A 23,218-nucleotide genomic window follows, 5' to 3' on the forward strand; every position below is an offset into this window, starting at 1 on the left:
ATTATATGGCACGCTAATTTTATCAAAATTTTTCTCCGCGTATGTTATTTTATCGAACATGAAGTCAACTTCATAAATGAAAGAAGAATTTCATTTGATTAATTTATTTTATTTAAAATGTTGAAATAAATGGAAATAATAAAATGGCTCTCTGTTAAAAAAAAAGTCCTTAGAAGGTGTAGTTGTATAGTACTTTATTTAAGTACTTACTGCATATTGCCCTGTTAGAAGCTTCATTCTCAACGTGTATAACAATCAGTCTAAGCAAAGTTATGCTTATTAAGTTAATTTTTCACTCCTTTTTTTAATAAGCCCAAAATCACATGGGCTGATTGCGAAAAACCTAAAAATTTCAGGTTAAATAGTAAATACTGGAGATATTTTCGATCAGCCTGTTGCTTCGGTAAATGATTGCGTCAATGGCTAATGGCCTGATTTTTTCAATTAACCTACACACTGTTAAAAGTTTCATTCTAAAATTATGGTAAAATAACCGGTAAAAGCCTGTCCATCCGATTAACTGTAAAGTTTACGGTTAAGAACAATTTTTGCCTTTATGGTTTTGAAACCGTTTACAACTAGTATGGCTATAAAATCACGAATACAAAACTATACGTTTTTTTAACCATTTGCAACTTGCATGGTTTCAAAACTGTAGGAAAAAAATTTACCTGGATATAGGAGCGGGCGTTTGTTAGGTAATGAGCATTGGAGAGTGCAGGTCACTGGAAACGCTTCAATTGTTGAAGGGAATGGAGAAAACATAATGTTGTCAACGCTGGGACTAGAACCCCAATTCTGTCTGTCATGAGACTGACAGATTAGCCCTCTCGGCTATGACATGCACGCAGTAGAAGTTAAAACTAAGTGGCTTCATTAGGTGGACTTGGTGCGATACAATTCTGGTTGTTTAAGTGTATAAATTGTTTTTAACCGTTTTTTCCGAGAAATTTCTAACAGTGTACTTTAGTATTTAGAAATATTTGTAGTTTGCAGAAAATATATGAAAAAGAATGCATGAGAAAAGAAGCAGAAAATATGTGCAGAAAATATGTGAAATATGTGAAGAAAAAAAAAGAAGCTGAATGGTAAAGTGGTTCGATTTGACATCCTATTAAGGTTTGAACTTTTTTGAATTTGAACAGTGTTATGATATACATTCAGAAATCTTCGTTCAATGTTGAACTATAGTATTAGCACATAAAATTGTGCAGTTTAAATCATTAAAGCAAAAAACCATTTTAATGCCGTGCTAGGTTGAACTATGTTTTACTAGGTTGAACTATTTATCGTTATTGTAACCATTGAATCCTGTAATATAATGCAAAAAGTCAGAGCTTGTATGACAATATGGCCAAACTTGGCACCTTATAATTTGAAAAAAAAAAAAAAAAAAAAATGAGCGAAATTATGGAAGACTCTAGGAAAAATCATTTTCATCAGTCGTACAATTTTTGAATCTTGAATTAATATCCATTAATTTTGCTTCAAGTAAAACGATGACTAAATATCTTTGTTATAAAAAGTTGCATTGTAAGGTAAGATTGCTTCGATAACTTCTAGTTATAATAACTAGATAACTTCGCGATAACTTCTAGTTATAATAACTAGATAACTTCGCGATAACTTCTAGTTATAATAACTAGATAACTTCGCGATAACTTCTAGTTATAATAAATGAACAACAATTTTCTATGTTAAATATATTATACAAAGTTAATATATTATATAAAGTTAAATATATTATACAGGGGCCGCGCTGAGTATTTGTCCACCTCGCCTAATGTGATAAAATCTTAAATTTGGCGAATAACGTTGTGCTTTGGCGAATGATTTTTTTCCACTGGAAAGAAAAATAAATCTTTAACTCGATCCTCAAAATTACGTCAAAATGAATTTTTCTAACCAAAACAGTATTTTTAATTCGATTACAGTAATTTTCGGTAAATGCGCCGCATAACCAATTAGAATTGGGTCCAAATAATACAAGCCTGAAACAAACTACCGTAAAATAGTTTTCTATGGGGAAAAAAAATAAATTTTATTTTTTAAGATTTGCATTTGGCGAATACTTTTGATATTTGGCTAATCTACTGTCTAATAATTTGAAATCCTTAGCACGGACCCTGTATTATATCTACAATCAAAATGTAATAGAGCAAAACAAAAATATTGAGGAATAAAAGATAAAAAAAATTACAGACAAGCAATATCTTTGCAACCATTATTAATATCACGCTGATGACAGCAAGAGAAATCTGAAAATTCATGGGGAAAAACTGGAATATACCATACCACGTGATTAATTTAGCCAATGAGAGGAACGGATCGGTCATCCTTTTAAAATTATTTTTATTCATATTGATTCCTAATTTATTTTAGTAACAATTAGTTAATTATTAGAAAAATTGTATGAAAATATTTCTTTTAGTAATATTCTATTATTGTTAAAGAAATTGAAGAATAACTTGAATAGATTTTTCTTACTATATTACATTTAAAAGTAATAGTGGATAATTTTTTTCAGTTCCTGAATGCTTCCTTAAATTCTTATAATCCATATCTTTTCACATTAAGACATGTTCTAAGAATAAAAATGCTTATTTTGTAATTCCGGCATTGAACTCTGTCTTGCTTGAATAAGTGGACAAGATTCTTGGATTTCAATGTCTTTTATCATGAATATGCCATCTAAAGATGATCACCTCAACGAAATAAATCAAGTTCAAAGAAACTCGAATGAGTTGCTGGAAAAAAATAGACTAAAGGAAGGAAATTATTTAACAATTTTCTCCTACACTCGGTTATATAATTACCAACAATTACCGCCTAGTTTGGTTCGACGCCTGGGGATGAAAACAAGAGCCGAACAGTTCATACTTCATCTTCCAAATGACTAATTTTACGATTTTTTATCACAATGAGCCCTAATTGTGCCGGAAGACTCCATCATCATTCAGTTGCAGTTCGTAAAAGTGAAAGATATACATCACTCTGTTGACGGATTCTCTTCCAGAAACGAAGAATTAGAATTGTTAAACGAAATTGTTGAAAAGGAGAGAGAGAGAAAAAAAGAAGAAATACTAGTAGGAAATAGTTAGGTGTTGACGCTGTACAAATTCGGAAGGGCATGTACAATTTTTTCCTTTTTTATCCTTACAAATATGCAAATTCGAAGAAATTAAAAATATTAATAACTCAAAATTCAATACATTAAAATATAAGCCAAATATTTTACAGTTATTTCTCATTAAATACTATTGTTGTTAATTTAAATGACTGAAAAATATTTTTGGAAAGTTGACTATTTTGGATCGTTTTAAAAACCGTTGACTCAGTATAGATTTGCAGCCCCATTGACTGAATCAGTTGTGACAATAAAATTCAAAACGTTTCTTTAGATATGTCTTCCTTGAACAAACGAATATATTTTTATTTTAAAATTTAGAATGATACAATTAAAAAAACTAGGGGAAATTATGGGGCCGCCATGGGCATCGCGGGGGGGGGGAAGGCTGTGGGTATATGGTGATAGATGATAATCCCCATCAATAATTAGAAATCCCTAAAAGTCCCCCTCATTAATTCAGACAAAAAGACATAATTCAGATTCATTAATAGCAATAATATATAAATTACATAATAAAAGATTCGTTAATTCAGACAATGACGTGAAATATCCTCAGTGGCAGACGGATCATTGGTTAGTGTCCCCTTGCCGTCAGGCTAACTGTGGGAGGTTTTTGTGGTTTTCCTTCCCATGCCTGTCGTAATGCAAATTCGGGTTAGTTCGTTCAATAAGGTACTCCACGAAGGCAAATTTTTTCCAATACTTGATCCAGGAGTTTCCTTGTCTTCTGGATTGGGTTCAAAATTACAATTCAACGGAAATGAACATGAGTAGTTGTAAGCTCATAATTGGGTCGCCGTTTTAACAGCGGTTATAAAATAAAATAAAAAGAAAATTTTCATGAATCATCATCGATTATAAATTCACTAATGTTAGAAACAATAAAGAGAGAAAGTTAGTAAATAATTAATCTTTTTGCATCTGAATTAAGAAATTTTTTCTTGTGTGTGAAATTTAGAGAGCTATTATGGTTGTGTATTTTAATTTTGTTCCCCTCAAAAATTGGACACCTACAACGATCATGACCAGATTCAAATTCCAAGTAGGCCTAAAGCCTTCAGATAAGTACCAGCATGTATAAAAAATAAAGGCGGCTGGTTCACAATACTGACCACACAAGCCAGCGGTTTTGAAATTGTGGAGCCGTAACAAACATTATTTCAGTATAAAAATAACATTGAAAATTACGAATTTTTGTCTCATATTTGTTTCAATTAACACTTTTAATGTTTTCTAAGTTTTTCCAAGTTTTTATGAAATGGAATTAGCCTAGACCAAAAATATTAGCCTTAAATTTTTCTAAAAAAAGTCAAATAATCTACAGAACCTTATAAAAAAAATTTCAGTAGTGTAAAAAAATAAACACAGAGTTCAAAAAGTCCTTTAAAACCTTTGTAACATCTTCTTAAAATATTTACAATATTAAAATTTGTTCACTGGGGAACACATTTCGATGAGTAAAATGAAACAAAAGATATTCGAAAATATCAATTATTTATTGAAAAAATAAGGAATTAAAACTTGCTTCAATCCATAGAATACGTTCTAAACATTCTAAAATATAATTTATTTGCTAAAATAAGGTTATTTTTAACAGATATTTCTCCGTAGGTTAACATGGAATAGATATAATCTTTTTTTCTGTCTATAAAGGACCCTTAATAACTTGGAGAAAACATCAACTCCATCCCATGTTTCGAAATAGACATTCCAAAATTAATCAGCATCATATTTTAAAACTGCTTATAGCTTGCAAATAACAGTACGGTTATGATTCTAGTCTCATATTTCACGTGATTCTCTACATACTTTTAGTAATAGTTTAGTAGTTACTTGCTTAACTAGGAGAGAACATCTATTCCATCTAAAATGGACATGCAGAAATAATCTACATACAAAATAAAATCTACTGAATGCCTAAAAATAACAACGGATGTAAAGATTTCAATCTCATATTTGCCTCGATTGATTCGACTTTTAATCATAATTAAGTAGCAGTAGCTTCGGAGCAAACAATTATACCACCACATGTTTCGAAATATACATTCCGAAATCAATCTACATCAAAAATGAAGTCTACCAAAATCTTGAAAATAACAGTCATTTTTGTCTCACTTATACCTCGACTGACCATGCACTTTATGATAGCTACGAAGCTACGTGCCTAACTTGGAGTAAACATCTTTTCCATCAAATGTTTGTTAAAATAGACATTCCGAAATGAATCCAGAATTAAAATCTACTTAGATCAAGAAGCAATCAAAAATATTACGATAAGTGTATTGAACCATCTTGATGAATTGCATTCAGAAGTGTGGACGGAAATTGTTCTTTGATTGAGCGGAAGATGAAATGCTTTTGTGCAATCAAAGAGGTCATCAAAATGGCTTTTAAGGAGATTGGTATGTGTCCGTCATCTCGATCTTATCGGCCAATCGGTTAAAGGACGCGACTTTGAAGTCCGATAAGCATCTCCAGGTGGTCAATGCCATTCTTTTTCGGGTGCAATATCGACACGCCATGCCGTAAACCCGATGGAACATTTATTTACCTTTGAGATAGCAATCAATAGGAGGTAATGGATTTTATTCTAATCGATAGCCATGACGGAGAATAATTTGGGAATTGAGATAGATAAAACTATAGTGTGCTTTTTTTTCAGTCTAGTTTAAATAAATTCAAATCTGTATAGTTTGTAGGCAAATTTATTTATTCAAACCTTTTATATAAATAATTTTTCCTATACGAATGTCTAGTAGTTTTTAATAAGAGATTAAGATTTAATGTTTTTTATCATACAAAAGTAATAATTAGTATAATTATTATTTTATAATTATAATTGTAATGATTATTCCTATATATCTATTTTTTCTTCCAATGCCCACCTGTGTTAACATCCGTCAATTCAGGCATTTACAGGGCGATTTTGCTGGCCTCTCCTTCAGAGACACCATATTAGGTGGGCCAGCGTCGCTCCCATAGTGAGGACAAATAGTACAGAGAAGGAAAGAACACCCATGCCATTCCCGGGATTCGAACCCAGAACCTTTCTGATGCTAGGACAGTTCCCCGCCCCCTACACAGGCCGGTCAGCTGATTATTCCCATATTGATAAAGCAATGAATCTCGAAACTTAACTTGAAATGATACTTATTTTAAAAAAGGCAGAGGTAAGGTTTCATAATCATAGGAATTGAATAAAATTTTTGATATAAACAGAAATATAATTTTTAATAATTATAAATGCAAAACTTCGTTTTAAGTAAATTGAAAACGAAGAAACATAATTAGAAGTTCATAAATTATGAAGTTCGTTTACTGTTCATTAATGATAAATGCAAGATTTTATAATCATGGGCTAATTCTTTTAAAACCTCTAATGTATTATTAGATAAACATAAAGGCAAAATGTCGACTTAAATTAATTGAAAACGAAAAAATATCATAAGAACTTCATGGGGGTAGCTCTGAGGATAGAGTGGTCGACCTCAATGTTGTGCCCGGGGTTCGAATCTCAGCGATGGATGGTCGATACGAATTCCCCGATCGGCTCGCATGGACCAGAGTGTTGACGTAAAATTTTCTCAGTGGTAGACGGATCATGGACTAAAGTCCCCTTGCCGTCAGGCTAACCGTGGGAGGTTTACCTCTCCGTGTAGCGCAAATGCGGGTTAGTTCCACCAAAAAGTCCTCCACGAAGACTAGTTTGTCCCAATACTTGATCCAGGAGTTCCCTTGACTTCTGGGTTGGATTCAAAATTACAAGGTTACGTAGTTAAACAATGATAGTTGTAAACTCAGAGTCAGATCGGCTCTTCAATGCAGGTTATAAAATAAAATTTGAAAAAGAAGTTCATACGTTATGAAGTTTATCTACAGCTTATTAATCATACATGTAAGAATTCATAATTATAGACTTATTATTTCGTAATCATAAATGACTATATTTGATAATCATAAGTGCAGAATTCCATTTTAAATTAATTGAAAATCAAGAATAATCAAACGAAGTTCATAATCATTCATTTAATACTTATTAATAATTAATGTAAGATTTTATAATCATCGGCGCATTATTTTGTAATTATGAACTCAAAATTTGACAGTTACGAATGCAAAATGTCATTTTTAACTAAATTGAAAAACGTAGAAGCAAAAGGACGATCAATGGAATGATTTTCAAAATATTAGTCAAGCAATAAATTCTTATTCATTCTTCCGGGTTAAAATGTCCATTAAAAATTGACAAATGAGGCCAAAGACAGATGATAATAGTTTTTAAGAGGAAGGATGGGAAGCCATAGATTTTAATAAAAAATTTAAGAATGAGGAAAAAAGTAACATAAAGCGTTGATAACGGAACATTACTGTTTTCTTTAACCTTGAGTTATTCAAGCGAAATCTATAAGATTGTCCTTGTTTGACGAGCAAACGATCGAAGATAAAGATCAGCTGCTTTTTTATTGTTGCCAACAATCAGAACGTAAATGTGACGAATACCAGAGTCATTGAAGTCCTCAGGAAGAAAAAAAAATCATTTATGAAGAAATCTTTCTCATTGTTTCCAACGCCATCAAGGCAGTTTTTATTATTGAGACATTTCGGACATTTAATTGTGAAAAATAGAATTTTTATGAGTTGTGCCGATAAAAAAACAGAATAAAAAGAGATTAAATTTCTTTCAATTTCAAGGAGAGATCTGTTTAAAAAACGATTAACCAGAGGTAGTTTCGATTTTGGACTTTTTTGCTTCAAAAGTTTGGGTCATAAAATTCTAAGTCGTAGAAACAGCTGTTAGTTTATAATTCCATTAACGCCTGCAACAACAGTTGAAAAAGTGGGATTAGTTGAAAAAGTGGGATTTAACAAACGAACCATATCGAAACAGATGTTGCTTTCATTTGAGGATTATTACCGAACGGTGAAAAAAAAAGTGTTTTGTAGGCGATTGATGATTTGCAATAAAAATATAAATTATTTATTTTGTTATTAGTAATAAATAAACCATCCTGTCTGAAGTTGTTTGATCTTGCTTATTTATTTGGTAAAATACAAAAACTTGTTTTATATAACTCATTAGCGAGAAAATAGCAAGCTGTTTCATAAAAATAATTATAATGAATCTATGTTAGGATGATTGGGAAAAGTTTTATTGTTTACAAAAACCTTTTGTTCTAAACATACTTTTAAAGCTAGTTTTTTTCTTGGAGATATAAGCATGTGAAGTGTTTTTTTTTTTCGATTGGAAATTTTTATTCCACTGAACTGTTGCTCAGGCGATGCTCGTTCATCTAAAAATTGTTTAATTCTATTAAGTTAAACGCCTTTTTATTTATCTAATCGATGTCTCAAATTTCAAAGCAAACGACTAAGTGAGTTAAATTGACAACATTTTGTTCATAGAAAACTATATATTATTAAAGTTCACAGCAATTAAAAGTTATGTTTTTTTTTTGTTATTCTCCTCTTTAAATCCAAATAATTTAAACTTAATTAGTAAATTAAATCACTTAAATGCAGTTAAAAATCAAGCTTGTACTTTAGTTATTTATGCAATTGAAAAAAATGTGGTAGTTTAAGACATTTAAGTGTATTTAATTATTCATTTTCTTTGCGAATTTTTTTTTATTTTAGAACATTTAGATAATAAGCAATTATTTTAGTAAGTTTTTAAACAATTCAATTAATTTTAAATAATACTTGAAATAATTCTATTTAGCAATTTAAATCAGTAAGAATAATTATGCTGTAATTTGGTACTTGCACAATTAGAAGAAAATCACGGATACCCAAACATGTGACCTATGACGTCAGTGCCAGCTGATCGTATATCAGCAAAATGGCGAGTTAAGTTGATCAATGTTTCTTCACACGAGTTAGAATATTAATTAACGTGTAGTTAATTATACCCAAAGGTATGTGGGATTACTGCAATAAGCCTAAAAAAGTGACAGACTGATAAGAAAATACTAGAAGCTTTGTAAGTGTCTCCGAAAATTTAAATTACGCTAGACTAATTATGAAAGTCATCAGTTTTTTTTAAACTGCCTGATTTTTAGGCTTAATACTATCAGTTTACATGTCTTTTAGTAAACTAAGAATTGTACGAGGATTTCTCAATCGGACTTAATTTGTATAGGATCATTGCAGTAAACTTTTAATAAGTTCGTAGGCTCTCTGCAATAAGCCTAAAAAAAGTGTCAGTCTGATTCGAAAATACCAAAGCCATTTCCAAATACTTTTTTTTCCAAATTGCGGTGGCTATTCGCTAAGTGCCAGATTTTTCAATTAATCTACGACGTTCATAGTAAATCGGTATTAAGTTCCACGAAATGAACCTTCATTTACGAACCAAGAAAAATATTGTAATTGTGTTTTACATTAAATAAAGATTACAAGTAGATTTTCCTAGGAAAAGGCATTAACTGAAATGTTTGGGTATAAAACTTGATACAACCAAATGAAAATAAATAATTCAAAATCCAAATGCTTACCTTAAATCAAATTGAGTTCTAAGGGTATAAGTCACAAAAATACACAGTTATTCCCGCAAATAAGCAACTCTAAGTTCATGAAATACACGGAGAGAGTGTTAATAAAACAACATTTTAGTTTTATTATCATCGAACATAAAGCTTATCTTTTGATGAATTTATCTCCGGTGGTTCAAAATACTCATAGAAAAGGCAACGATATCTGTTTACACAAGTTTTATGACTCCTTACATCGGTGTCTCACAAAATATTAGATAAGAGGTAATCGATAGCCGAATCCCAACTGCTCTCTGTTTGTAAATTGAACAATTTCTGCTTTATGTTTTGATAGTTGTTTTGTATACATTGCTTTAATTTGAGTTCCCAAAGTTAATACATATCTCTCTTATCTATCTATAAATGTAAACATTTATTATCTATTATTTTCATGCTAAATATAGCTACTTTCTTGCTGATGATTATTTTTACATTATTACAAAGGCAGAGGGATTGGAGAAAAAATCACCAGCTTGGCTTATTATCTTCAATTACAGTACGGAACCCATTATCCGGAAAACAGAAAACCAAAAAACCGGAACGAAATTCGATACATTTTCCCGAAATTTAAAAATTTTTTTTTTTCCTCATAAGATTTTAGGATTTTTCTTTCTTTTTTGAAAGATGTTTACCTTACCATCATTTCAGAAATGATCATTGGTGTATTACCTCTTACCTCATCGCTTTTTCTCATTTTCAAGATTATTTCCAAAATTTTTTTTTTAGTTGGGTTTAACACTAAAAAAACGGCTTTTTGTTGCGATTCAGAAAACCGGAAAAATCAGTTATCCGGAATAGCGATACCCGATCTTTCCGGATAATCGGTTCTCTACTGTATTACCTTGTCTCGTTACCTGAATACCTACTAGGCAAGGGAAGTTTAACAGTGTGGTATTTAGTTTATATTTATGCAAAATGATAATAATATTTTAGTTTATTCGATAGCAATAAAAATCTTCTTCAATAATTCGCTCAGTGGTATGAAAAACTACAGTATTTTTGTAGTTTATTGCAATTACTTTGTTACAAATGTAGTTAACTGCAACTACTTTTTTTAAAATGTAGTGACTACAAACTACTTTGGAATTGTAGTAACTACTTTACTTCTTTAAGGAACCGAACTTTGCTAGGAAAATTAATTTACACATTATGTTCAAAATAGCTTTGAATAAAAAATTGTCTCATATTAAGCATGCAGAATTATTTAGAAATATTTTTTCATGTTTAAATAAGCCCGTTTGTTATTCTAAAACATTTCTTTCGAATTTGTACATTTAGTCTTCAACTTTTCATGTCTTTCTTGACAGCGAATATTTAATAAAAGAGATACTAGGAAATTATTAAATACCTTTAATTTCGTTAAGTGCTTAATACTCTTATATTTCCTTTAGGAAACAAAGTTACATTGAAAATATATTTCCTTCTTTTGAAATATCATCAATGTTTTACGAGCTTACATTAGCATGTGGAAGTGGGACCAAAGAGGTACATTATTCACAATGACTAGCTTAAATAATAATTATACTTTACTCTAAATAAGCAATTCTTTTAACTCACGGTCACAGGGACAATTAAAATTGCGTCCTTTGACAGAACCGCGAAGATTTGTACCCATCAAATTTGATAAACTAGCTATACTAAATTAACTAAATTCATTATACTAATTAACTAGCTATTATTGCTCTAATTAATTGCACTGAAGTGTTGTTTTATCGCTTTAATACAAGATAAACTTATTCAGAAGGTTAGCAAATATTTATTCACCATAGCTGTTCTATTTTTCATCCAGACTGTTGCCAACCAACATACAAGAAATGATTTATAATAATCTTGCTTAATCGATTCATTATCGATTAAGAATAATACTACAGAGTATCTCCTGATCGATAACTCCTCCCCCCTCATTGGTGACCCGGACGTGATATGAACTCGCCAACATGAGGGATGGTCTACATTACACAGTTGATTTGCTTAAAAATATAATGCTCAAAGAAACAAAAAACCGGTGAAGTAAATAAAGTCTCCCGGTCAATAAACAGGAAAAAAAATGAAAGGGGAAAAAAATAAGCAAAATGCTATAAAAAAAAATAAATAAAAAAAAATAAATAAAAAAAAATGAAGAAGAAATATAATGAGCAAAAATGATAAAAATAAATAAACAGCGTGATTCAACTAGTGGTATGCGTTCATCAAATTCTATCACAGATAAAATTCTGGAAGGGGAGTTATGTGACGTAACTACCACTACAACTATTAAATACCAAATCACTAGTATATAAGGCATCTTGACTCGATTCTAACTGGGGGTACCTTTTGATAGATGAAGGTTGGCAAACTACTGTTTGTTTTTTTGCATCGCCCTACTTACTATACTTCTTTTTTTTCTTTTTTAAATGTATCACACTACACAACAAACTACGAAAACAAGTAGCGACTACAGTAGTTACACTACGATTTTTCAACGAGGTTTTGACACACACACACATGATAAAATGAGCTTACTTGAAACACTATTAACCAGATTGATTAAAAACATTTAATTCATATCAGTATTAAGTAACAATAGCATATCGAGCCCTGGTAGCGCAGTGGGTAAAGGCACTGAGCTGTCCTTCAGTAGTTCATTCCTGATTAGGAACCTAAAGAGCATCATGTTTCAGAAACACGATCAAAAAAGTCGGGATCAAATTACGATAAAAGTACCGGTGATCATGGTTCCAGTGCTTTTTACTGAAACATTTATTTTTACCGTAACATTTTAACGGGACAAAAAATCTGACAAAACGCATTTTTTACAGTGATATTTACTGTAAAATCACTGAATCACTGTAATTAAATAATTATTACTCTAAAAGTTAATGTATAAAATTTTACGGTAAAAAGGGATTTTACAGATGTCACACTCAGGGTGTCTGTACTTTTTACCATAATTTGATTCGTCCTTTTTTACAGTGTTGATGGGTTCAATTTTGCCCGGGAAGTTAAGGAGGCTTTTGTGACTTGGTCATGACTTCATGGCTGATGCGGCTTTACTTTACTTTTACAGAAGTATAAATTATGAGCCGATGTATCAGCAGGAGATAGATCGTTAGCCTTCCGATGAGATAACCCGGATTCGAATACCAGCGATGACTGGTTTATACGAGTTCCGCAAGTGGCTCGCACCGACAGCAGTTATGACATAAAATATCCTTAGTCGTAGACGGTTCAAGGGTTAAGAGTCATCCTGCTGTCAGGCTAACCTTGGGAGGTTTTCGATCAAGATTTTCCTTTCTTCACACGTAATTCGATTGCCTTTTCGATATCACTTTTGATACTTCTTTGCTTAAATATTAATTTGTGACTCCTAATGCGACCGTTTTTCAATGGGTGTTCCACGGAACCTTAGGGTTCCGTGATTCACCTTAGATTCAGAAAGGTCACTGAGATTCCGAGAGTTGGGACTTTTTTTTTTTTAAACCTGTAACTAAATTTGTATCGAATCAGTAATCCATTATTTATTTAATATTTCCGTTATTTTCAGGAAGTTATGTTTGATTAAAATGCTTATGAGGAAAGAAAATTAAAAAAAAAAAAATTCTAATCACATCATTAAAATTGAATTATGAGTAGGATATGCATTTATGAAAAATTACGTCAGTATTTCGCATTGAATAAAAACAACCTAACTCAAAAATGAAATATTATTCTTTGGTAAACATTTTCTACATTTATTTTCGTCCCTTTTTCGTTTTTATTTTAACTGAAACTATATTTCAGCTAATTTATTTTCAGTTTAGATAACACTCTAGACCTGTAAATTCAACTGTAAAATCCAATTTTAAGACTAATCGTGATAAAACGATACATTAATTCTCTATTCATTCACTATAGATTAGCGAAATAATAAATAAGATTTAGATCATTACATATTTTTAAAACAATTCATATTCTTTCGTTAATTAATATGTTAATAATCGCTAAAGAAATTCATTCATGAAGTCTCGGGGTTCGGCCAAAATAAGTTCCATCATTTAGTGTTCCACAGACGAAAAAAATTACGAACTGCTGTCCTAATGTACATATTGTTTATTTAACTTTTTTTTCATAAGGATTAAAATCTCTAAAATTTGAATATTTTTTTAAAATGTTTAATAATTGTTTAAAAATACGGAAAAATTAATTCCTCAAATAGTGGCGTGTATGGTTCATTTTTTCTACGAAGGTAAAAGTAAAACAAATTTTTCCTTTTTTTCAGTAGACAATTAATATTCTTTCGTTAATTAATATGCTAATAATCGCTAAAGAAATTCCTTCACGAATTCTCGGGGTTTCACCAAAATAAGTTCCTTCATTTAGTGTTCCACAGCCGGAAGAAAATTAGGAACCGCTGTCCTAATGTACAAATTTTTTTATATAATTTTTTTTTTTCATAAGGATTCAAATCTCTAAAATTTAAATGCTTTTTAAAAACATTAAATAGTTGTTAAAAAATACCGAAAAATTATTTTCTTAAGTAGTAGTGTGTATGGTTTCTTTTTTCTACGAGGATAAAAGTAAAAAAAATCTCATAATTTTTCCTTTTTTTAATAGGTTTAATTTTTTCTCCTTTCACGTACCTCTCGTTCATCTGGTCTTTTCATCCCTCTAAACCTGGACCTATTTAATATAAGAAATCGTCTGCGACAGATGGTAAACCGAGCACGTGACAGACGTAAGCCATGAAAGCTGGCACGCGCTGTGACGGCACGCGTGCCCTGATCTTTTATAATAGCCGGGGCAGATTTCCGTCTTTCACCTTCTTTTATTCGGGGTAAAGAAAAAGATGCGGGGAATGGGTTCACTCAGGTAGAACCCTCTTTATTCTGTGAGGGGGGGAAGGTGAATTACGCATCTGTCCTTATTAATAAGAGGATGTTGCGGCACTATTGCTCTAATATATATATATAAAAAATAATAAAGCACAAGAAGGTAGGTGTAGGGTTGTTTACCTTGAAAGAAACTCATCCACAATGAGACAAAAATCAGGTAGCTAAAAACATCCATGTCATTTTTTTCTCTCTCACACTTTGCTTAGAGCAGTAAATTTAATTTATAATGGTTTTAACATGTTTGTATAAGCATTTAATTTCCCTTTTCCAATTCTCTCTCTTTTTTTTTGGTGTGTACTTAAATCGTTTTAATTGCGGATTGGCGAAATTTATGGGCTCTCCGACTCCCCATTATTGAATTCAGGTTGTACTATTTTCCAGTTTTTAATAAGTAGTAAGGATTCCATGGTTACTGCTCTTCCAACGTCGATGTACCGGCCACAGGAATGTTTACTAACACGGACCATTCCTTTATGATTTCTACAAGTCATTAGAATAATACCGTTCTTCCCTTTTTTTGGCAGGAATCAACGGCCTATTTTTTATGACTCAAAAATGTTGTAATTCTGTAGAAATATGTATATCACAAATATTACACAAACATAAATGTTTGAACTCTTCCCACTTTCTAGGCTATTAATGACACTTCAAATATGGAATACTTCATTTATGACATCCACAATTAAAATTAATTAATAATAATTTTTATAATAATTATTATCCTCTTTATCATATCCTTGAATTTGATTTACGGCACAAAAATATCGAGTAGTATCGATTCATCGTATTTAGATAGCAATTATGAAATCAATATTTTTATTTTGATAATTTTTTGTCGCTAAGTATCGATACTTACTTTCGATTCTATGTCATTAACAAAAAACTTTAAATTTAAAATCGATTTTCAACGGGAAGGAAAAAACTATTTTTGACTAAAATGACGCAAAGAGGTTAAAAATTAATTTAGGATTTGGCGAGTAAAGTTAATTTTTAATATATATAAGCATGCATCCTGTTAATTTTCATATTAAAGGCTTGATTTTTATCTGATTGACATTTGGCTGAGTTTCACTATTACATCACAAAACGAGTAAAAAAGTGACTGCATATGAAACAATATAAAATATTAAAATTAACACAATTTACTTCCTGAAAAGAAAAAGCTACTGAATTCTTTTAGTTACCAAACTTATCGATTTGAAATACAACAAATGTAAGAAATTCTTGAAAATTTAGTCATCATTTGTCAAATTTAATTTTAATCAACTTTATAAAGTTAAAAAGAAGTGATAAATTTAGTTCCTCAAATTCTTAAACCTTTCTACGAAATAACTGAGTAGGAAATAAATCCACCCTTTCGAATAAAGTTTTTGAATAAATCACACAGAAGATAAATGCATCATATTTTAGAAGGTAATCTTTCAAAACCTTCTTCCTTTATTTTTTTTATCCCTAAAAAAAATTTTCCTTCCTACACATTCGGATGGAACATATAAGTTCCGCAATTGCATTTATCTACGTCAGATGTAAAATATGTTTTGCGAAAATAGTTTTCTTCCTCTCTTTTTTCAAAAACTTCTTTTTCCCTTCTCCTCTTTTCTAAAACATTAAGAATTTGAATTTCTAAAATTTTAGTAGACGTTACCCCCCCACTTATTGTTCCTCTTTTTTAGGTAGGGTTTGATTAACTTTTTTTTACCTAAAATCTTGAGTTGTAAAAAAGTTGAGTTGTGTTGAGTTGTATGCAAAATAATAGAAATAAAAAAATTCTCTAGCTTCTCATGGGTGGCTTAAATTAAGGTGTCTAAAATGTTGAATGGTTTTATTATAACGCATTTCTTAAGATTTGAATATTTTTTTTCATCTGTGTTTGGCATTAATATATCGTTACCTATTTTTCACTTTAATTCGCTTCTTAGAGGAAAAGTATTAGTTCTTTTTCAAATGAATAAAATCGAATTCGATGCTAGATTTATTCAATACTATTAATAGAAAAACAATTAAAGCAAAATAGAAGAAGATAGAAATGCATGGTTACCAACTCTGTAATTTTTTAAAAAAAAAATATCGTTATCTTTTCAAAAATGTCTCGCTACTTATTTTGATACTGTCTTAAACGCCTGCATATGATGTTACCTTAGGTTATATACAGTGTTTCCCAAAGTGTTGTACGCGTACCCCCAGGGGTACGGGGACAGTTTAGCGGGGGTACACGTTTTTATGCGAAATATCTTGCAGCAAACGAAAATTTCAAAAAATTTTATGAAAAAACAAAGCTAGCCATGAAAATTTACGATTACGTATTTTTCGATTGGCTATTGTTTGCAGAGATAATAGTTAATAATTAGTGGTGTCAACAGCCAGTTGTGATTTTAAACTTTTGTGCAATTTTTTATTGTAAAAAAGACATTCATTTTTTATTGGTGATACCCAGCGTTACGAACACAAAAGTCAAAAGTTGGTGCAAGGTGGTACACAAAAGTCAAAAGTTTGGGATACACTGGGTTATAAGACAGCGGTTCTTTTGTAAGGGTCAAGATTTGAACATATGTGCAGAATGTGTCTCGTAGAAAGGGCAATAAAATGAAAGTCATTTTTCAGGGAGTTATGAGCTATATTTTGTTGGGTGAAGCAAAATGTAAAAATTATTTTTCATGCAGTTTGAGGGTTATGAACTAAATAAAACATATTTTAAATGTTTATTCAACTTTTGAGGTTACAAGAAAATGACACTGTTTTGTCTCAGGTAAATAAATCAAAATGCCACTGGGACTTTCAGAAACGTTTTTCGCCTTCTACATGTATAGATATATGGCGATAGAAATGGGTTATAGGTGGCGTAGAGAAGAACTCTCTACCTATGGCAACACTTCGCATGCTTTCATCACTGGCGTGTGGAGAGTCATAGAATAAGGAAGTACGCTAGTTTCTGTCTTGATTTTCAAATGGATTGAAATCTTTTAAGTTAGGAAACTAGATTGAACATAATTCTAAAAGAAAACGTCGTGGAAATTTAAAAAAAATATTTTTGACAGGTAAACACGAAAAATAATAAGAAATGGGAAATATCAAACTGAGAGGAGGAGGAGAGGGAAGGGGGAGGGTCAAGACATTGAGCCGGTTTTCACCCCAGATGGCTTATTCATAAAATTGATATAATTTTCTATGCTTCTGAAAAATATAAATAAAGATCATCACTTGTCTTCCAGTCGGAGGTTGGTCCCGTGGCTCGGGATGAGTGGATTAGGCCTGTGGATTTGGACACCAAGCAAACTTCCAGCTCGCTCGGTGGCATCCTCTCTCCACCTTACTCTCATTGAATGCTTCCGATTACCATCGAGGAAATATGAGAGCCAGATTGGTGAAATATGTTTTACCACAAAAAAACTCACTAATGACAGGTTCTCTCTTTTTCTCAACGGCAATCAGAGGTGCGGTAACCGCATTCAGTGAGAATGTTTTTCAATGCGTGCATGACTCGGAACCTTGTGCCGATGAGTCCAACTTTTTCCAATTCTTCTGGTGCTGCAGCGGAGAGTCTTCGCATGGGCTTCCTGGATTAAGCTAAACCTTGCGTTTCGGAGGACTTTTGCAAATAATACGTAAAAAAATATTTCGGTTCTTAAATGTAGGTAGGTAAGTATTTTATTAACGTCGCGCTAGAGCTGCACAATGGGCTATTGGCGGCGGTCAGGAAAACATCCCCGAGGATGATCCGAAGACATGTCATCACAATTTTGATCCTCTGCAGAGGGGATAACTCTTCCTAGCGCGACGACCTTTGGGCGAAGTCGAGCACTTTACAGTAGAACAGTTTAACAAGGGCGCATACCGTGCACCCTCGGCCCCTATGTAGGGTGACCAAATTGGTCACTCACCCGCTTACTGACAGCAGACAGTGATGCTTGACTTCGGTGTTCCACTGGGAACCGTGTCTTCATGATCAGTCCAATGCGAGACTGTTCTTAAATGCATATTTCCATTCTCAAATGTAAGTTGGAAAATTTTAAAAGCATTTTTGTAAAGTATTACGGGCTCGAAATTCTCCTTTTAAATATTAAATACTGAAAGCAATGCATTAACTATGCTATCGACTCACCTGATTCACAAGCAATCCTTTGTTCCTCGACACAAAGTCTAACGATAAGTTAGTTCATTGTTAGCTAACTCTTAAACGATATATTTTACGAAAGGGAATTTTTTTTCTTAAAATTTAAAGTTAAATACATATTAATGCATCACATTTGTCTCTTTCAGTTTCCGAACGAGTTGTGATACTGTATATCCACTTGCACACACAAGAGGGACTCTGAAAAGACAATAAAATTGATTTTCTCGAGAGAGGCCATCTGTTCCGATTATGGAAATGGAGATGACAGGAACAATACGGGATTATTTTGCATGAAGACAGCTGCCTTTTCCGATAACAACGACAGGATGCTGTGCTCTCTTTTCGAACAGATTCCATTCCATGGAACACTTTGTCAGCATTATCGCACTTTTAGAATGCGTTTATGCGCGCATTACTCAAAGCCTGTAAGTGAAATGCAACAATTTGGAGGCAAAGAGATGTTTTTCTTCTTCTTCTGAGTATATATTTATAGCGAAAGTGAACGTTAATTTACATATTTCTGGAGTGTTTGTAACCCCGTGGAATGAAAATTGGTTTAATTAAACTGGGACCGTAACTAAATTCCTGTGTCAGAGTTTAGGAGAGAATGAGAGTTAGCTGTCACCCGTGAGGGCACTCTTAGGTGAAAGAATGAATATTTCTTGAAAGCTGGGTTATCTTTAAATCTATTTAACGAGGATTTTAAATGGGCTTTTCGAACTTTGGAATAATTGAAACTTGAGAATAACTAAAGGCTTAAAGTGTTTATTAAATGCAAATGACGATGTATAAATTTTTTTTTAAAGTGGAAAGATTGTCAGCCAATGAAAAATAGTTAATATCAAGTTACACAAATGGTTAAAAGCGAAAGAATCCTTGCTATTTATTTTTCAAAATAATTTTGTTGTAACTAATTTTTACTGAAATTTCCTAGTTTTTTTTTTATTTTTATACTTACTCAATATTTTTCTTAGTCCGCGGTGTCGGTGGTTTTCGAATAATTATAACATCGAATGAAACGGCGACTTTTCCTCTGTTTACTTCGAAAATTTTATAAACAATTTTAGCATTATGTTTGGCGATGGAATTTTTATAAATTAAACGCAATGTATGTAAAATTAACTTAGTCTATATCAACTCGATTTTTATAAGTTACGCTTACTATTTTATTTCTTACTTTTTCTTTCAGAACCATAGAAAAGTGTTTGTCTTTAAATATATTTTAAAATTATTTTATCTAATAATTGACACACTGTTATGAGGGCACTATACAGATATGAAACTTTGAATATATATGCCTTCTTAACTTAAACATGGTTGGTTTTTTTTCGTGAGTGATGTGTTGCATTGGTTTTGTATGTGACTCTGGGAATAGAGAGCTCGCCTCCCATTGGGTTCGAATCCCAGTCATGATGGATCGATACGAATTCCACACCCGCTGACGTAAAATATCTTCATTGATAGATGGATCATGGGTTAGAGTCCCCTTAACGTCATGTTAACCGTGGGTGGTTTTCGGGGTTTTCCTCTCCATATAACGCAAATGCGGGTTAACTCCATCAAAAAGTTTTCCACGAAGTCAAAGTTCTCCCAATATTTGGTCCAAAAGTTTCCTTGTCTTCTGGACCGGGTTCCAAAATTACAAGACTACGGCGTTGAACATTGGTAGTCGTAAACTAATAATTGGGTAGGCTGTTCAACCACGGTTATAAAATAAAATAAAATGGTTTTGTCCTGGTGTAATCAAAATGATGACTTCTATTGTCACATTTTTTTTCCAAAATTCATTCCGGTAAATTTGAGAATATATATATATTAGAATCTAAATTTCAGAAAGTTCTACTAAAGCTATAGCCGGGTATGAGTTAGTCCTTTAAGCATAAAAAAATCTTTCTCCTTTGTTATCCTTCTAATCTGAATTAGATTAGATCATGATTTTGTTCGCCCTTATCACTCCCAGTACTATTTCTTTAAAAGGTCATCTCGCACCACAAAACGCAGCAGGTGTTGTGGAGTAGCTTCATTTGTAATGCATTCTGTTCAAATATCAAACAAGCCACCCTCGTAATATGAAAGGATGCTTTTTTGTGAATAATATGCTATTTTTATAACTGCTGTGAGTTTGCAACTGTTACTCATGACTGTTAGGCCAAGTTTATTCTGTCTAAAATCTACGCTTATTTTAAAAATGGTGCAGAACGTCAAAATAGAGAAAAGCCTCAGTTTTGTGAAAATGAAGAGCGTTTGTTGCCTAATTTTTTAATATTTCAAAACTTACTCTATTGCTGCATTGCCTGGGCTCATAAAAATTTTCAAAAACTGAGAATAAGGCAGTGATTTTGATAATTTTTCATCTAGGTGGGAAAATGTCTTTAAAGAAGTCTAATAACTTTTAAAATATTCAAACTATTTGCTATTGACGTTCAGATAATTCTTCAAGGCAAGATTAATATGAAATCATCGCATTGCGTCAGGTGAAAGGCACTTAAACTGTGGCTTTTTTCCCCTCTTGGTTGACACAGCTTCGACAAACAGCGTTAAATCCGTTTGGTCTTTCCTGCTCTCCTCAAATTTTAAGGCATTAACCGAATCTTCCCTTCTGTACCATGGATGCAAATTCCATGAAATGTCAATAGAGGTCTTTCTTCTTGAGTGCGGCTTAAGGTATGTCAAGGGTTCTGCAACACTATGTAACTAAACACTTTTTGTAACTAATCAATAGTTACATAAAAAGTATTTTGTGCTAGCGTCACTTTTAGTCATTATTCAAAACTCTGTTATGACATATTGATCAGGAGAGATTCAACTATGAACTCAGATAGTTTAACTTTTTAAATGACTTATGGTTAAAAGCTACATTTCATTGTTCACCATCCATTACTTAGTATACGAATTGTAATTTTCCATTAAAAAAAACTATACTTTAATTACCCTTATCTGAATTACTTTCTTCTAAATGATACCATTTATTTCAGATCTGTGGGCGAACTCAATGTTAAAAATTCAGTGAAAGTGGGCGTTTTTACTCAGCACCAAAAACTTAAGATCAAAGTTCAAATCGCACAAAAATTAAAGCATGGAGCAACTTTATAATTTTTCTCTATGACTTGAAAATATAAGTTGCTGCCACGCCCTTCAACACTTTTAACTGTATAAAAAAAACAATGGTCTTTTCTTCTGCACCAATGACCCGACGAGTCAAAGGTGACTCCACACTACCCTCAAAGTGGACTCCATCTGAAGATTCGCTTGAGGAGTCACCATTTCATGTAACTGATTTATTTGAGAAAATGTTTTCTGTGTTTAATATTTTGATATTTCTGCGAGTGTAGGCGCTTTTTGGATAATATTAATGTGAAAGAATGTGGCTGATGAAGAATTTAATGGGACCACAATTAGGTTGGTCACATCCTGTTTCGATTGTTTCATTTGAAATTGTATGTTTTATTTATTTCAGAAGTGGGTGTAACACGATTAATAATTTTTGAGCTGAATCGCAGCTTTATTTTATGTGTATTTATTTTTTTAGACTTTCACAAAGAGGTAACATTAATGTGAATTGCCAGAATAAGGCCAGTTTATTTTATAATTTGTTGAAAAATATCTCTAATGTATTGAAGATAATAAGTCGTTATGTTAAAAATATCGATCAACTATTGAAAATGTAAGTCGTTTTTCTATACTCCGTTCCAAGTTAAGAAAAGACAACTGCGGTATAGGATTTAAATAATCATCCGCGACTGAATATAGTTCCATTTTATTTAGCTATCAAATTATATAATTATGCTTTCAAAACAATATAAAAGTTTTAAAAAGTTAAACTCGTCGGACCGAAATTTAATTGGTACTATTTTTTACAAGCAACGAGAAAGCTGTGCTACGTCATTTCAAGAGTTGGTAATGCTGAAATTCATTCACGCTTGAAGCTTGGCATCCATTTGGCGTGCACTTAGATACAAACTGGCTCTCTTCATAGAATAATGGTTTTTTCTTAACTTGCAACATAGTATAATATCTCAAAGAAGTAATTTTTAATGATCGAAGCGAAATTTCGTTCAGGCGGAATAAATTGATGGTTTGACTGGCGTACAGAAATCGTCTAGATTTGTTGTATTCGTAAATCGACACCAGGCTGATCGATATCATCTAACAAATTCTTTCTTTTCGTACTTGATTCCGCAATATTGATGTTTAACCGGTAAGGAAACGCAGTTCAATATAACACTTAGTTAAGATTATCAGAAAATATATACGTTATTATGCTTCGAGTTTTTACGATGGCATATATGAAAGATCATTTTAAACCGACATTAAACGGGCATAAAATTGAATCAAGTTTATTTGCAAAGAATATATATTTTCTTTCTTGAAATCTCGTTTAATTTTAAAGTTTTAAAAGTTTTCTAAATTTTACTAATTTTTTTACCATTCCAAACAAAATAAAACATTTTCAGGTATCTTTCCAGGTTATTTTAAGTATTTATAGTATTTTATTCAGTAAATTGCAAACAATTTTCCCAATTTGCTGATTAGTTATAAGTTCTTAAAAGAGAGTTGAAAGTATTAAATTTTTTTTTTTACAAATAATTTATTTTCA

At 31.8% G+C, this 23,218-nt stretch overlaps 1 protein-coding gene across 3 annotated transcripts in view; it reads right to left on the bottom strand.

Annotated features, from left to right (window-relative positions):
• Traf4 (TNF receptor associated factor 4) overlaps positions 1-23,218 on the bottom strand; it is a 226,097-nt gene that overhangs the window by 143,424 nt on the left and 59,455 nt on the right. The window contains exon 1 of one of the 3 annotated variants that reach the window (XM_043054020.3): positions 9,625-9,963. The exons of the other annotated variants lie outside the window; for them this stretch is intronic. The gene's annotated coding sequence lies outside the window, so the exon portion shown is untranslated. Of the gene's footprint in view, positions 1-9,624; positions 9,964-23,218 lie in introns of those variants that run through there. 3 annotated transcript variants of the gene reach the window in all.

Source organism: Parasteatoda tepidariorum, chromosome 2, assembly GCF_982258835.1.
Source record: "Parasteatoda tepidariorum strain Cologne lab strain chromosome 2, Ptep-v5.0, whole genome shotgun sequence".
Taxonomy (NCBI): Eukaryota; Metazoa; Arthropoda; class Arachnida; order Araneae; family Theridiidae; genus Parasteatoda; species Parasteatoda tepidariorum.